This window comes from Lissotriton helveticus, chromosome 1_1 (genome assembly GCF_964261635.1).
Source record: "Lissotriton helveticus chromosome 1_1, aLisHel1.1, whole genome shotgun sequence".
NCBI lineage: Eukaryota > Metazoa > Chordata > Amphibia > Caudata > Salamandridae > Lissotriton > Lissotriton helveticus.
This window is the reverse complement of record NC_136057.1, coordinates 681,092,943-681,110,701: the sequence shown is the minus strand read 5'-3', so window position 1 is coordinate 681,110,701 and position 17,759 is coordinate 681,092,943.

Genomic DNA, 17,759 nt, shown 5'->3' with positions numbered 1-17,759 from the left:
TGCCCCTTTATAGTTATTTCCCCCTTTGTTTTGACCTCCTCTTGTCTCTCGATCCTACCGAGAGACAAGATGGCGGCCGCTACGGACTTTTTGGAATGTTGACAGACGCCGGAGAACCGATCAGCTTCGCTTCACAAAGCTCCGTTGCGCGTAAAGTACGCGAACCGGAGCGCTGCCTGGTCCGCTGTTACAGATATATATCTTTTTTTAAACGTTAATTTCTCAAAATCCACTGGAGCACATATATTGAGACCTACAAAAGGCACATCGGGCTACCAGTCCCTACAATTTTGCCAAGTTTCGTGCAAATCCATTCAGCCGTTCGGGCTAAAAGTGAGGCCAACCGCCCTATGGAAAACTCAATGTTAAAAACACGTTTTGGGACCCCCCTTTTTTCTCGGCCCCCCCTTGACGAACCCCCCCCAAATTTTCAAGGGCTGCTCAGAAACAAAATGTGCCATTTTCCTGAAAATTTCAGCCAATTCCGTCCACAAACGCCAAAGTTATTAGACATAGAATTTTCAAAAAACCCATAGAGAATAAATCCTAACTATATATACCTACTGGCGACCGCCAGTAGGTAATAAATGCATGCATACATATACATATATGCATACATATGCATGTTATTTACATGAAAGTTTTAAAAACACTAATAAAAGCAAAGCTAAAAAGCCACCTCATTACAAACAGAATGGCTTTACCTTAAACGAGGGCGAGATCTATTGCATTTTCAATGCTTGTTTACTTTGGTTCTATCAAGAAGGCATTCAGATGTGTCACACATTTGCCATAAATTCTGAATGTTAGCACTCTAGTTGCTCATTAGATCACTGTAGTAAAGCTAGTGCTCACCAGGGAAGTCTGCTGCTAATCATGGTTTGCAGCCATTTTCCTGCATTTTTTATCCCGCAGACTTTCAGTCCGCATACCATTATCCCGCAAGGTCATTGACCTCGCATACCATTATCCCGCATTTTTTCAAAACGCATGTGCATTTATCGCGCATGCCTTTACAAAGAATTACGTTTTAAAGGCATGTATGGTAAATGCATTTGCGTTGTGAAAACCACGATGACGAGAGAGGTAAGTGGATTTGTGTTAATTTTTTCGTGGGTTAGTGATTGTGTAGTGTAGTGTAGTGTTGTGTAGTGTAGTGTTGTGTTAGTGTAGTGTAGAGTTGTGGTGGTTGTTTAGTGTAGGGTCATGCTGGGGGTAGTGTTTTAGGGTTTAAGGTTGTGTTGTAGTGTTTGCGTAGTGTAGGGTCATGCTGGGGGTAGTGTTTTAGGGATTAGGGTAGTGTTGTAGTGTTTGCGTAGTGTAGGGTCATGCTGGGGGTAGTGTTTTAGGGTTTAGGGTTGTGTTGTAGTGTTTGCGTAGTGTAGGGTCATGCTGGGGCTAGTGTTTTAGGGTTTAGGGTAGTGTTGTAGTGTTTGCGTAGTGTAGGGTCATGCTGGGCGTAGTGTTTTAGGGTTTAGGATAGTGTTGTAGTGTTTGCGTAGTGTAGGGTCATGCTGGGGGTAGTGTTTTAGGGTTTTGGGTAGTGTTGTAGTGTTTGCGTAGTGTAGGGTCATGCTGGGGTGTAGTATTTTAGGGTTTAGGGTTTAGGGTAGTGTTGTAGTGTTTGCGTAGTGTAGGGTCATGCTGGGGGTAGTGTTTTAGGGTTTTGGGTAGTGTTGTAGTGTTTGCGTAGTGTAGGGTCATGCTGGGGGTAGTGTTTTAGGGTTTTGGGTAGTGTTGTAGTGTTTGTGTAGTGTAGGGTCATGCTGGGGTGTAGTGTTTTAGGGTTTTGGGTAGTGTTGTAGTGTTTGCGTAGTGTAGGGTCATGCTGGGGTGTAGTGTTTTAGGGTTTTGGGTAGTGTTGTAGTGTTTGCGTAGTGTAGGGTCATGCTGGGGGTAGTGTTTTAGGGTTTTGGGTAGTGTTGTAGTGTTTGCGTAGTGTAGGGTCATGCTGGGGGTAGTGTTTTAGGGTTTTGGGTAGTGTTGTAGTGTTTGCGTAGTGTAGGGTCATGCTGGGGGGTAGTGTTTTAGGGTTTTGGGTAGTGTTGTAGTGTTTGCGTAGTGTAGGGTCATGCTGGGGGTAGTGTTTTAGGGTTTTGGGTAGTGTTGTAGTGTTTGCGTAGTGTAGGGTCATGCTGGGGGTAGTGTTTTAGGGTTTAGGGTAGTGTTGTAGTGTTTGCGTAGTGTAGGGTCATGCTGGGGGTAGTGTTTTAGGGTTTAGGGTAGTGTTGTAGTGTTTGCGTAGTGTAGGGTCATGCTGGGGGTAGTGTTTTAGGGTTTAGGGTAGTGTTGTAGTGTTTGCATAGTGTAGGGTCATGCTGGGTGTAGTGTTTTAGGGTTTATGGTAGTGTTGTAGTGTTTGCGTAGTGTAGGGTCATGCTGGGGGTAGTGTTTTAGGGTTTAGGGTAGTGTTGTAGTGTTTGCGTAGTGTAGGGTCATGCTGGGGTGTAGTGTTTTAGGGTTTTGGGTAGTGTAGTGTTTGCGTAGTGTAGGGTCATGCTGGGGGTAGTGTTTTAGGGTTTAGGGTAGTGTTGTAGTGTTTGCGTAGTGTAGGGTCATGCTGGGGTGTAGTGTTTTAGGGTTTTGGGTAGTGTTGTAGTGTTTGCGTAGTTTAGGGTCATGCTGGGGGTAGTGTTTTAGGGTTTAGGGTAGTGTTGTAGTGTTTGCGTAGTGTAGGGTCATGCTGGGGGTAGTGTTTTAGGGTTTAGGGTTGTGTTGTAGTGTTTGCGTAGTGTAGGGTCATGCTGGGGGTAGTGTTTTAGGGTTTAGGGTTGTGTTGTAGTGTTTGTGTAGTGTAGGGTCATGCTGGGGGTAGTGTTTTAGGGTTAGGGTAGTGTTGTAGTGTTTGCGTAGTGTAGGGTCATGCTGGGGTGTAGTGTTTTAGGGTTTTGGGTAGTGTTGTAGTGTTTGCGTAGTGTAGGTTCATGCTGGGGGTAGTGTTTTAGGGTTTAGGGTAGTGTTGTAGTGTTTGTGTAGTGTAGGGTCATGCTGGGGGTAGTGTTTTAGGGTTTAGGGTAGTGTTGTACTGTTTGTGTAGTGTAGGGTCATGCTGGGGGTAGTGTTTTAGGGTTTAGGGTAGTTTAGTTGTTTAGTGTATGCTAAAGGCATATTCGTTCTAAAAGTTTTCGTTATTTTAATTTGCGGCCTAATAGTACATGCGGGATTTTTTTTGCGGACTGATGGTATGCGGGATTTCGTCATATATTCGCTAATCATACTTTCTATGGCAAAATGAACCCCCTCATTTTGTTCCTTTTTAAATTAAATGTTTTAAGAGTTACCACTTTATTCCAATAAAGATGGCTTCAGGTGTGCCATACCTTTGTAATAAGTAGGACTGTTAGCGCTCTAGTTGTTCTTTAGAACACTCTGGGACATTCTGTCATTGGGCTATAGTTGGGCTACATCTGGCTGATATTTGGGCTACATTTGGTTTTTTTTGTCTCTGGTGGCCATCTTTGGGCTACATTGGGCTACATTGGGCTACATTTGGGCTCCAACATATATATAGCCCAATGTAGCCCAATATATATTTTTCAAAGTTAATTTTCGTAAAAACCACTGGAGCCTATATCTTGTAACATAGCCAGTAGGTAATATATATATATATATTACCTACTGGCGGTCGCCAGTAGGTATATATAGTTAGGATTTTTTCTCTATGGGATTTTTGAAAATTCTATGTCTAATAACTTTGGCGTTTGTGGACGGAATTGGCTGAAATTTTCAGGAAAATGGCACATTTTGTTTCTGAGCAGCCCTTGAAAATTTGGGGGGGGGTTCGTCAAGGGGGGGCCGAGAAAAAAGGGGGGGTCCCAAAACGTGTTTTTAACATTGAGTTTTCCATAGGGCGGTTGGCCTCACTTTTAGCCCGAACGGCTGAATGGATTTGCACGAAACTTGGCAAAATTGTAGGGACTGGTAGCCCGATGTGCCTTTGCTAGGTCTCAATATATGTGCTTCAGTGGATTTTGAGAAATTAACGTTCAAAAAAAGATATATATCTGTAACAGCGGACCGGGCAGCGCTCCGGTTCGCGGACTTTACGCGGTACGGAGCTTTGTGAAGCGAAGCTGATTGGTTCTCCAGCGTCTGTGAACATTCCAAACAGTCCGTAGCGGCCGCCATCTTGTCTCTCGGTAGGATCGAGAGACAAGAGGAGGCCAAAGCGAAGGGGCAAATGACCATAAGGGGGCATAGTAGATCCTCGCTGACCCCCTAGGTTTGATGTGGAGGTTTTAAAAGGGCCCCGCGGGGCAAAAAAAAAAATAATAATAATAATCGAACGGCTGAATGGATTTGCACGAAACTTGGCAAAATTGTAGGGACTGGTAGCTCGATGTGCCTTTGCTAGGTCTCAATATATGTGCTTCAGTGGATTTTGAGAAATTAACGTTCAAAAACAAGATATATATCTGTAACAGCGCTCCGCTTCGCGGAGATAAAATTATCTCTGTATTACCTAGCTGTTGCTAACACCAGTTAGCGACGGCTAGTAGGAGATAGCGACCATCTTGGGCCCCACTTTGCATGTGAGTGATATTTATCACTAATGACATGCAAAGTGGGCATGCCAAGATGTTAGCGACTGGAAACAGTCGCTAACATCGCTATCTCCTATTACCAACTTTTGGAAATATTCGCGATAAGCGCGAATATCTCCAAAAGCTACCACCTGCCCTGAGCAGTTCTTAGCCATGTTATCCAATGGGAGGTGGATAACATGGCTAAGAGCATTAGCTCGGTAATGCATGAATATCGCTGAGTTTTCAGCGATATTAATGCATTGCGGTCGTTTTTTATCGTATTTGCGATAAACCTTGATAATAGCAAGGTTTATCTGCGATAATTTCTGAAGATGCTTAGCGGTAAAAAATTTGTTGCTAAGCATCGTTAGGGATAAATATCGCTTAACTTTGGTAATATGCCCCAACGTCTGTTAACGTTCGATTCGAAGGAAATCAGGAAGTGTTGAAAAACATTGTCTGCGCCATCTTGCCTTTTTTCAAATGCCACACTTTTGTCGTGCACGGCAGTCATTTTAGATGCCTTGACCAGACCCACTCTCTGCACGCTGTCGATCCTTAGCATGGCTCCCCACCCTCGCAAGCATCTCCCCCAGGCAGTGGTCACCCCCGCTCTCTGTCTTATGCATGGGTAATAAACCACCCCCCATCTGCGCTGCTCTTCACTGAGAATCACACCCTGTGCCCGCCCGACACCTCCCTTTCGCCCTATTCACTACCGCACCCTCTGACACTCCTTTTCCTCTGTGTCCGATTGTCCAGGCCGGTCCTAGGGTATCAGCTAGCCCTGCAGATGTAGTTTATGGCCCCAGCTGTAAAGAATCACCCCTCTTCAAAGGAGTTATAGTAGATCAAGGCCCACACTTGATGAGATCCGTCACAGCAGACGCGTTCCTATTATCTGAAAACCATCCTGTATTGTGATTGGGGAGGGGAGGGGACCGAGCCTGAAGCGGAAGATTCCAGGGATGACTCTTTGTACATCAAAGTTTTTACAATTATGTGTCACATTAAAAATATATAGCACTCCAACAAAGTAGTAAGATTATAAAACTTTAATAACTTATAAATATATACAAGAAAACAAAAACAGTAATAACATATAAACATTTTTAGGGAAAAACAAAGAAGTAGCGGTAGGCTGTGCGAATAGTCCCAACGCAGCACAACGTCCAGATTTCACTGATTTCGGCATCCGGCGTGGGGCGTCGCGGGGGGTGGGTCATCAGTAGCAAACTGTTGTGCGAATAGTTCCAAGGCAGCAGAACGATGGCACCAAGGTGATGTCCAGTAAGTTGCCGCACTGGTTTTGGTATCCTACAATGCTGCTCCGTATAACGGCGTGGGGCGCCCCGGGGGAGGCGGCGTGAACGGGCCTCTCCAGGTGGAGTCTCGTCTGTTGTAGTGGGGCGCCCCTTTACCGTTTCAGTTGCCATTCCGTCCGCTTTTGGTCCACTGTGTCAAAAGCCGCAATTCAGCTGAGTTGCGCCCACTCTTGCGGTGCAGCGATAGGCGGCTGTCACAGGACTCTCAAAATGGCGGCAGGCTGTTTCCTTTTTGGGCCTGGTCCACTGAAATGGCCCTGGGACACCTTGGAAATCGGACGCTTGTCTGCTAGGTCTTGGACCCCATTCTCGAAAGCGTCCCCTCCGCCTTGAGGATTCATCAAAAGTTTTGGGGGCCCCCGACTCCTGCAGGCTTCTGGTGGGGAGCGGCTGCCATGATTGGTCGCGGAATGACTACGACGGAGCCACGAGATGGTGGTGCTTTCATGGTGACGCCAGCTTCAGTCTGAAACATCCAGAAACAAGGTGGGGCTTTCATCGTTTGGGGAAAAAAAAAAGTTTTCATCCAATGAAAAGTGTTGTTTTTAGGTCATATGATCAAGCCTTCCATCATTAGGAAACCAAAAGTAAAATGAACCAATGAAAAGTTTTATAAACAAGTCACATGACCTGTTATGCGGCATAGGGTATAAAATGCGGAGAAAATACGTTGGCACATGAGGCGGCGTCAGTAGCGGACCGATGTGCGAATAGGCTGAAGGCAACACAACGCGCCAAGATCCGGATGGCACCGAGGTGGTGTCCAGCAAGTTGCAGCACTGGTGTGGCCATCCTACAATGCTGAAAGTCGGCGTGGGGCGCCCTGTTGGCCTGTGAGTTCGCGTCAGTAGCGGACCGATGTGCGAATAGGCCGAAGGCAGCACAACGCGCCAAGATCCGGATGGCACCGAGGTGGTGTCTAGCAAGTTGTCGCACTGGTGTGGCCATCCTACAATGTTGAAAGTCGGCGTGGGGCGCCCCGTTGGCCTGTGAGATGGCGTCAGTAGCGGACCGATGTGCGAATGGGGCCAAAGGCAGCGCAACAATATTTTCTGAATAGAAGACACCACAAGGCGCTGAGATGCCAAGATCCGGATGGCACCGAGGTGGTGTCTAGCAAGTTGTGGCACTGGTGTGGCCATCCTACAATGGTAAAAGTCGGCGTGGGGCGCCCTGTTGGCCTGTGAGATGGTGTCAGTAGCGGACCGATGTGCGAATGGGGCCAAAGGCAGGGCAACAAAATTTTCTGTATAGAAGATACCACTAGGCGTTGAGATGCGAAGATCCGGATGGCACCGAGGTGATGTCTAGCAAGTTGCTGTACTGGTGTGGTCATCCTAAAATGCTGAAACTCGGCGTGGGGCGCCCAATTAGCCTGTGAGATGGCGTCAGTAGCGGACCGATGTGTGAATAGGCCGGAACCAGCACAAGGTGCCAAGATCCGGATGGCACCGTGGTGGTTTCATAGTTGAGAGGCACTTCATCTGCAGTGGGGCGCCGAGATCCGGATGGCACCGAGGTGATGTCTAGCAAGTTGCTGTACTGGTGTGGCCATCCTACAATGCTGAAAGTCGGCGTGGGGCGCCCCATTAGCCTGTGAGATGGCGTCAGTAGCGGACCGATGTGCGAATGGGGCCAAAGGCAGCGCAACAATATTTTCTGAATAGAAGACACCACAAGGCGCTGAGATTCGGTTGGCACCGAGGTGATGTCTAGCAAGTTGCCGCACTGGTGTGGCCATCCTACAATGCTGCTCCGAATAACGGCGTGGGGTGCCCGAAGGGGGGGGGGGAGGCGGCGTGAACGGGCCTTCCTAGGTGTAGGCTCGTCTGCTGTAGTGGGGCGCCCCTTTACCGTTTCAGTTGCCATTCAGCTGAGTTTCGGCTGCTCTTGATGCTACAGCGACAGGCGGCTGCAACAGGACTCTCAAAATGGCGGCTTGTTCTTTGGATTTGGGCCTGGTCTACTAAAATGGCCCTGGGACACTTTAGAACTCGGACGCTCGATTTTTTTTTTTTCCTTTCCTGTACATGCAAAAAAAGGTAAATTCCCGGTACGTTACACGCTTCATCTACCACGATGTACTCTCCAGAGGAACCGAAAAAAAATATAGTTATGGTAACTATACCATGCATCGTCATATGGAGAGGTGGCACCAATTAATTATAGTGCTGCATAAAAGAGAGATTTGGAGGAGAACCCCCGACCTGCCAGTACATTCATCAAAGAAGTGGCACTGACAGCATCAGAGGCAAGGGAAATGGTCCCAAATATTTAGAACTTTGGAAAGATTAAAATGACATGTTTAGATTGTGGCAAATTAATTTCATGTGGACAGATGAGTGTTACTCTAATAAATACAGCATATGAACATCATCATAGTCGATGGTTGGTAGAGACATTTTGACTATATCCTGGACCTGCCCGTCCTCGCCCAAAATGGCGCCGGAATAAATGGGACTCGTAACTCCTTGTTGTGTACTGGTTGCAGAACCTTGAAATCACGAGATACGTATGCAGTTTTGAAGCATATGGCGGGCGGGGACGAGAATTGATTGAATATTTTGACATCCCTATTGATATTAAGTTCTGATGTGTTATTGATTACTGTACTATTGAAAGTTCGAATTAACGTCACCCATGGTACTTGCCCGCAAATGTATATCTAGATAATTTTATTGTAACTGGCCCTGTCGTATTTTAATTATAAAATGTACGTCCACCGATTCCGCAACTGTTAGACACCTTAGTTCTTGCAACCTAATGGCCCGCCCGTTACGTTCCTCTACAGTTTAAATGTCTACTCATCATATACGATTACAGTTTGCTCCGTGGCCGGCCCACGTGGTTATAGGCTCGTATTTGTATAATGAAATTTTCACAATAAAGGTTTTTAAAAGAAAACATGGTAGTAGTATATACATTGGTAAAGTTTTTAATAATAGTCACTGTTTTAGAATCATTAAAAGGCAAGTGAAATAAAGCAGACCAATTACATGAAGGGTAAAAGGTATAATACGCAGGAACGCAGTAAAGATAAATGGTCAAGGGCTGTTGTGTTTTCTACTCCTGCAACATAAAGTGATCGATAAGAATCTCATATTCAGGCGTATCGGCGACTAAGACAGCAGGTCGACCCTCTTTTGCTCAACGGCTCCGTCATGGGACGAAGAAACGCTCTTTTTCTCGAAAGAAGAATATATTTTACTTGCAGGACAGTTGTAAATTTTCCGGGAAAGTACATTAGCCTGGAACATTATAACATATATTTAAGAAAAAATAATGTTCGGAAGTAATAAAAAGCGTAATTTTTAGGTCATATGACCAAGCCTTTCATCATTAGAATAAGAAAAGTAAAATGAACCAATGAAAAGTTTTATTAACAAGTCACATGACTTGTTATGCTTACGTTACGCACTGCGCGTCGCGCCCCGGATGACTTCCGGATGCGCTAACGCGGCGCGTCATATGACGCATTACGCGACAACGCAGGTCCAGAATATAGTCAAAATGTCTCCACCAACCAGCGGTCGGAACACAACCCCTTTCAGCAGGCTAAATAGTTCTGTTAAATGACAACAGAAGGGAGAGGCAACAAGAACCATCAGTCAAAGAGGGGAGGGCTAGTTCTTCTCTACCGGGTTACATTGGGGCGCTACCGGAACTGATCGAATTGGTAGTCTACAGTGTTTCTGGATGTTTCAGACTGAAGCTGGGGTTAGCATGAGAGCACCACCATTTCGTAGCTCCGTCGTGGCCATTCCGCAACCAATCATGGCAGCCGCTCTTTATCGTTATTTTGGGCGGGGTGGGTGGCGGAGCCGAGCTGTTTTGCAGCCATCATTGTGTGGAGTTCAGTTCATCTCACTAGTTTCGTATTTGTCATGAGGGGTTGTTCCTAATGTTTCTATTTTAGCAAGGTCAAAAAGAGATCCGATTAGTGGCCTACTGATTTTGCTCGATTCCTTTTCTTTTTTTTTACACGATTTTTTGTTATCTGCAAAGACTAAACAGAGTATTGCGACTCTGTGTTTGTTTGTAAATAGAGAATGAACCAAAGAGAACCAATTCTAAAACAGTAAATGCTTGGATAACAATCAATCAAATGGAGAGAGAAGCAGGCACGACGTATTACAACGGGGGCAAAGGCCTGCGTTAACTACCTTTCACTATCTGCAAAGAGAGAGTACTCCTAATAGAAATGAGGGGGGGGGGGGCACCATTCAAAGCAGATCAGTGTGCATAAACACGAAAATGTTTTCACTTACCACGTACTTGACATTCGACAGCTTATGATATTTGCTATTAAAAAACCATTGAAATTCACTGAAAAAACCATAGGTTATAGACCATATATAGTTAGGAATTAGCATTTACAAAACCTTGAAAATTCACTGAAAAAACCATAGGTTATAGACCATATATAGTTAGGAATTAGCATTTAAAAAACCTTATTTTACTCACACAAAACCATTGAAATTCCATATATAGTTAGTTGCACTAACTATATATCGCGCACCCGCAATCCACTGCTGATGATGTCACATATTACATCATTCATGACATGGTCAGTGACATCACTGATGACATCACTGATGACATCTCAAATGACATCACTGATGACATCACTGATGACATCTCATTTGAAATCAATGACCACATCACTGATGATATCATTCATGTGACAATACAATGCATCTCCTCACATTTTAATATAACCTCTGTTTCACCCAGTGTTAAATACAGAGTATAATTTTTGAAACCATTGACACACCAATACTAGTTACTACATACGCACTCACTGATTCCTACGTCTACACACACATTCACTCATTCACCCATACAATCATTCATACATACAATCACTCATCTTTACAACACTATCATATGCACTCATACACCTATACAGACACTCACACTCTGCCACTCATCCATGGAGTTACTCACACACCTAGTCAGTCCTGTAAAGAATCAATCACACTTCCATTTTCTTGTCTATACAGTTAAACATAGAGCACCTTACATTTTCAAACATATACTAACACATACTTACTTTCTTATACAATCATTGATACAAGTACACATTGATCTGCACAGAGTCACACACCTCCCAGCCAGCCACACACACACTCAGTCTCCCATACAAATACTTGGACAATCAATCAATAACCCATATAGTTAATCATATAGCTACTGATCAACACATGCAGCAGTTTACAGAACAACAGACATAATGATGCACAAATTAAGACAGTTTATTCACTAACCCATGCACTCAGTGAGACACATTTAATCACTCACTCATACATTCAGTCACGCACCTACTAAATCCTTCGTCCAGACACTTATACATCTACTCATTCTTCAATATGTAAAACATATTTAAACTTTACAGAAACACACAGTCACTGGATGATGTCATCAGTGATGTCATTTGAGATGTCATCAGTGATGTCATCAGTGATGTCACTGACCATGTCATGAATGATGTAATATGTGACATCATCAGCAGTGGATTGCGGGTGCGCGATATATAGTTAGTGCAACTAACTATATATGGAATTTCAATGGTTTTGTGTGAGTAAAATAAGGTTTTTTAAATGCTAATTCCTAACTATATATGGTCTATAACCTATGGTTTTTTCAGTGAATATATATATATATATATATATATATATATATATATATATATATATATATAACTCTAACCACTAGTATATGTAGTAGACCTTTGTACTTACTACCATTCCTATGTGATTTTAGAGTTTATCTGTTTGTATCTCTTCCTTGAGTGACTTTACAACTTGTACATTCACAATGTTTCCCTCCTTTCACTCCACTTGTACATTTGCAATTTAATTTTTTTTCTTTTTTTCTCGTTTGTATCCCTTATGTTACTCATGTAATCCAAAATCCTTATGTAACGCAACTGGTTATTTTGTAAAGTGCTCTGACACCTTTGGGTAATGTTCGCGCTATATAAAATCGCATTAAATAAATAACAAATAAAATAAAATGAATACATTACACAAGAGGGGCATGTTGCCTTTGACCTCCGCAAGTTGTAGGGGCAAGGATAAATGCAGATGAGTGCAGGAGATTATACAACTGCCAGACTGATTTTGTTGACAGTGTATCTCCTAAAGCACTGCTTGGAGTTACGGAGGGGGCATTATCTGTGCGTAGAGCATTAGGCATTTTACTTAGCAGCTGTAAAAACCTTTGTTGTGGAGGGGGAGTTTCGCTGGAATCTGCTGGATAGCATGTGGTATCCACTGAGTAGCGTGCTATACAGACTGGTCTCAGATGCCTGAATTGTGAACCAGTGAATGTTCTCGCACTACGGACAGCAGATGGTTTCTGCTTCTAATGCTGCTGAATTATGAAACGGCTTGTTTTTCTAAGAATAGACAACTAGCAATAGAGAATGGACAACTAGCAATAGCCTTACTTCCTTGTTCTCTTAATAATGGTAAATGATCTACGTAATGGAACAAATGGTCCTAGATAAAGAAAAAGAAACACTTAGGGAACAGCCTTGGCTTCCAATTTCAGAAGCAATCCATCAAACACCTCTGCAGTAGCATACTGATAATAGGACCATTTCATCACAATCTCTTGCTAAAATGATGGTCAGTATAAAGTGTTTCCACTTCAGGACCCTCGCTGAAATGATCCACAGCCATACAGTCGCGTCTTGTAGTCCTAATTCCCCCTCAGTACCCCAGCCTGTTACAAGAGTCATGTGAAAATACTGGAACTAATTATCTGTTTAGCTGTTTTTCTATCTGAGTGGACTGTGATTAGTCTCAATTTTGAACTTAGTACTGTACAACCAGGGTCCATGGTCCACAACTTAAGGTACCTTTGCATTGGTTAAGTGAACAGTGCAGTCGTACAAACAGCCAGTTCTAAACAATGCCTTTGCACAACCATAGCCACAAGTGCCTTCCGTCGAGACTGATTCTTTAATGACACAGACAAAAATGCAATTTTGGTACTGCAATTGTAGGAAAGAGGTCCCTATCTTAAGAGGCAGTATCAAAATGTTTAGTGCTCGTTTACATCGTCTGTACTTTGACCTTGTTCACACTCAGTCTCCTTTCTCCTGCTACAAGTAACAAATAAGAAATGGAAATGTCACTCATGTCCTTGCATTGTTCAGACTTCACAGCTACATCAGCAGGGGTGACAAGGGGCAAGTGTACTAGGTGCGTTGACAACAGTAAAATGAACTAAAACTCCGATATCGTGTAGCTAAAGGAAAAGTACAACGGAAGGTAAACTCGAATGATGAGATGGTTGGTTCTAAATCGTGCTAGGAAGCCATAAATATTTGGTAACATGAGTATTTTGCAAGTTTAGTATCAGTATACCGAGCTGCACTTATCCTTTATGTTAGATTTAGAAACTCTCCCTTTTTAATAAATAATTTTTTTTAGACTTCTAACAATTCCTGCCATTTACATTTTCAGCCGTGTAAGCCACAAAAGAAGTATTATTGCCTTGTCTATTAGAAAGCTTCTGCTGGTCGCTCCCACGTCGAAACATTGGGAGTCTTGATTTAGCTAGAAAAGGGCAGAATGATGTAATCTCTTGCCTTGTTTTTAGTGAAACACAATGTGTACCCTTTGAAAAGGTGATTTCTCCTTTTACTACCTGACTAATTGCTGCGATTTGGTATATGTTTGGAGAAGGTAAACTGTAAAATAGTTTCTATATTTATCATATGTTTGTAAAACAACTGTTTTATGGTTCTTAACTTAGAAATCTGTTTAAAAAATAGATTGGATATATTTTCTCACACAAATAATTGATATCGGAGTAATCGATTGGGTTTGCAACAAACTCTTGGACTATTAGGCACTCAACAATTATTTCATTTCATACTATTAGGGGTCTGATGTTCAGGCGTGTCACAAACACTCATTTGTAAGTTATGAGAAAAGGTTTTAGAGGACAGAAAGCAAGGCAGCTCCAGTGTTTAGGGCCGTTTAATGGTTTTCAGCTGTGCTTGCAGCCATGAATAAACAGGACAGTCTTGTTTGAAAACGTATACATAAAACACATTTTGCAGCAGGAGCACGAGGCGGTGCTGATGTTTACAATAGCAAATCTAACCACTTTATAACTCATTTGAGCAATTGCAAATTACAAACCCCTGATTTCTCCATTTGTTGCTCTCGCAGCTGTTGCAGGATTGAAGCAAATGAACTGTCACTCTAGATTGGAAGTGTCATACTCTAATATCCTTCCATTAATACGAGTGTTGGGAAATATTATATGGGATCCAAAATTCAGACTATATTAAATTGAAATACTATATCTTTGTGATTCTACAACTCACTGCACTGTAAAAGAAAATAGTGATCAAACCTACTGAATTTAATGGTATGCTAGCTCAAGCTTCAACTGGTGGTGTTGCAAAGCACGGGAACGCGCTCTAGCGGTGCATAAAAGGGGACGGTCATGTCTCCGCGAAGCGGACGCGTACAGCGGACGCGCCGGACCTGTGCCGGAGTCGTGCCAGAGTCCTGCCCGTCTGCGCCCCTCAGCGCCGAGGAGGCGTCATGGGCTAAGTATACTGTCCCCATAAATAGAGACCCAGGTCTGTCCAGGGAATTTATACTTTCTTTCAATAACTACTCCACCCACTGTCATGATGCCTTGAAACCTGATACATGGGAAGGCCCAATTCGTTGTCAGCATTGTAAAGCGATATTTACGCCAGAGCAAGCTCCCAATGCGAAGTTACGACCTATTGCTCTACAAGGGGGACTCATAAACACTAGGTTAATGTGCAAGAATGCACAACACATCCATGTCCTGATTACGGAGGAGGACTTAGACTGGCTCCTTATCACGGAAACCTGGCTGAAGGCCTGGTGTAATCCGGACATAGCAGTGGCCCTTCCGCAAGGCTTCTTAATCCAGCGATTGGATAGGCAGGAGCAACGGGGAGGGGGGCTGGCTATTATTTATCGTGACACCATGAAATGTACCATGTATGAGCTGCCAGACATTAAGGGGGCAGAGGCCATGGCCTTTGGTTTAAATACCCACGACTCCTTTACGTTTTCTGGCGCCCTGGTATACCGCCCCCCGGGTCAACCCAAAGAATTCCTGGAGAGCATTGGGGACGTACTGAGCGATCTCACGCTCAGGTCTGCCCATTTCACGCTGCTAGGGGACCTCAATCTCCACTTAGACTCCCCTAGAGAACCAGGGGTAGCCTGTTTCATGGATACAATTAGCGTCCTTGGCCTAACCCTGTTAACGCAGAAATCTACACATATAGCAGGCCACATACTAGACTGCATTTGCTCCAATTCAGACACTCTGACGATCAAACCGCCTTGTATCCAATCCTGGTCAGATCATAAATTTATCCCATTTGATCTTTCATGGGAAATTAATGTTCCAGGTAAAGGTATCAAAAAAACAGCCAGCAGCTTCAAACCAGACTGGAAAAAATTACTTAACCGGCCAGATCTCTTAGAGAAAGTAAAAGAGAGTAGACCCACACTTACTGGCCATACCTCGACAGACAACCAGCGGTTTTGTGAGTGGATCACGACACTCAGCAAGCCCTCAGACCCAACGAGCGTTAAAATCTCACGTGGTATCAAACCTAAAAAGAGTGCCCCATGGTTCTCACTAGCCTTAAAAGTGGAGTTAGGCGAAGTTCGAACGCTGGAACGGAGGTGGCGTAGAAACTACGAGGCCAATGACTGCAATATCTATAAAGCAGCCCGGAGTCAGTACCATGCCTCAATTAAGCTGGCAAAAAAGCCTATTATCTAGAGGCGATATCCTCCTCTGAAAATGGACAGAAGGAGATCTTTAAGATTGTAAACAGTTTCACCAACTCTGGAGCATTCTCACAGGAAATTCCTCCTTCCCTGCCCCTCTGCAATTCTATTGCCAACTACTTTGAAAAGAAAACTCTAGATATTGTTAAGGATTTTCCCCAACCGACACCGACCTCCGAAAAGAAAATCCTAGACATTGCTAAGGATTTTCCTCAACCGTCACCGACCTCCTCGGATTTTGAAAGGGTTGGGCCCAAGCAGGGAGAATACTAATTTGGCCTGTTTGAATGCATTTGACCCTATCTCCCTAGAGGAGTCACACCAGGCCATCCTGTCAAGTAAATCTGGATCCCCTTTCGACCCCTGCCCTCCATTGTTCCTACAAGCCTTGGTTAATGAGGTGAACCCTATCATCAATCGCATTATTAATTCCTCACTCGCCACGGCGGAGATCCCGTGTGAATGGAAACTAGCAGCAGTTAAGCCCCTCCAGAAAAAACCTTTACCTGATCCGACTATTCTCTCCAACCTGCGTCCCATTTCGCTGCTCCCATTGTTGTTTAAATTAACTGAAACATTTGTCAACAAACAACTTACGAAATTTTTAGAAGACAATAATATCCTGCACACCAACCAATCAGGCTTCAGGTCCAAACATTCCACAGAATCTGCCCTCCTGTTCACGGCAAAGACTCTGCGTACGGCTATGGACCAAGGGAAGAAGGCCATCCTGATACTATTGGATTTATCGGCGGCCTTCGACACGGTCTCACACACAATCCTGGTTGACCGTCTATTTAACTCAGGTATAGGAGGAGTAGTGCTGACATGGTTCAAAAACTTTCTTGGCCAAAGACGACAAGTCACGGTATTGGGTGAATTCAGCTCTGAAGAAAAACTCATCAGTACAGGGGTCCCTCAGGGCTCTAGTGAGCCCTGTACTTTTCAATCTATATATGGTCCCCCTGATTGAGCTTATTTCCTCCTACCAGATTAGTACAATATCATACGCTGATGATACGCAGCTCATCCTTGTACTTGACAGGGAGCGGCCTGGAGCAGAAGAAAACCTTAAAAACGGCCTCACTGCCACATTTGAGTGGATGAAGAGCAACCATCTCAAATGTAACTCGAAGAAAACCGAAATCTTGCCGTTTGGCTCTCGAAATCTGTTTTAACCCAGACAGTGGTGGCCCGAAGATGCTGAAGCCCCCCCTAATACCATCTCCTCTGCCCGTAATTTGGGCATTAAGTTTGATGACTTATTGTCATTTAAGCAACAAGCAGTGGCCGTGGCTTGCTCTTGCTTCCACATCATCAGAACCCTCAGAAAATTTTTTGACCTCCTCCCATTGCCAGCAAGGAAAACGGTAGCGGTTGCGCTCATAACATCAAGACTGGACTACTGCAACAGCCTGTATGCGGGAGCAAATAAATCTGTGCTCCACAGGCGGCAGATGGCCCAGCATGCAACCGCTCGCCTGGTCCTTGGCTGGCCCAGGAAGTCATCTGCCTCGGCCGCACTCAACGCTCTCCACTGGTTACCAATATACAAGCGTATTCTTTTCAAAATCCTGGTCATTACCTTCAGAGTCTTTCATTCACAAGGGCCCAGGTATCTTTCAAATGGCTTCAGACTCTATCGGCCTGCCCGGAGCCTGAGGTCCTCCAATCAAAACCTATTAGTAACCCCAAAATTCAGGCTTGCCACTAAGGGTGGGAAATCCCTTGCTGTCCTAGGTTCCAGGGCATGGACCAAACTGCCACTACAGCTTCGGCAAATTTCAACAGAAAGCCACTTCAGGAAAGTCCTGAAGACCTGGGTGTTATCTCTCACTGACGCCGCGTGTAAAGCCTTAGTATAAAGTGGGTAGTGTCCATCGAGCTGCTATCAGTTAACTGACCTGTTCCACCTGGGTTGGTACCAAGCGCCAAGATGCTCCTTGGAGTGGTAGTAGCGCTATACAAATGTACCTTACATTACATTACATGCTGATCCGTAGAGTCAGAGATTGCTACATTGTGTACCATTTTGAACTCCTCTTTGAAGCTCAGTTTAAAGACTTCAGCTAAACAAATGAAAGGTGCTGGCTCAC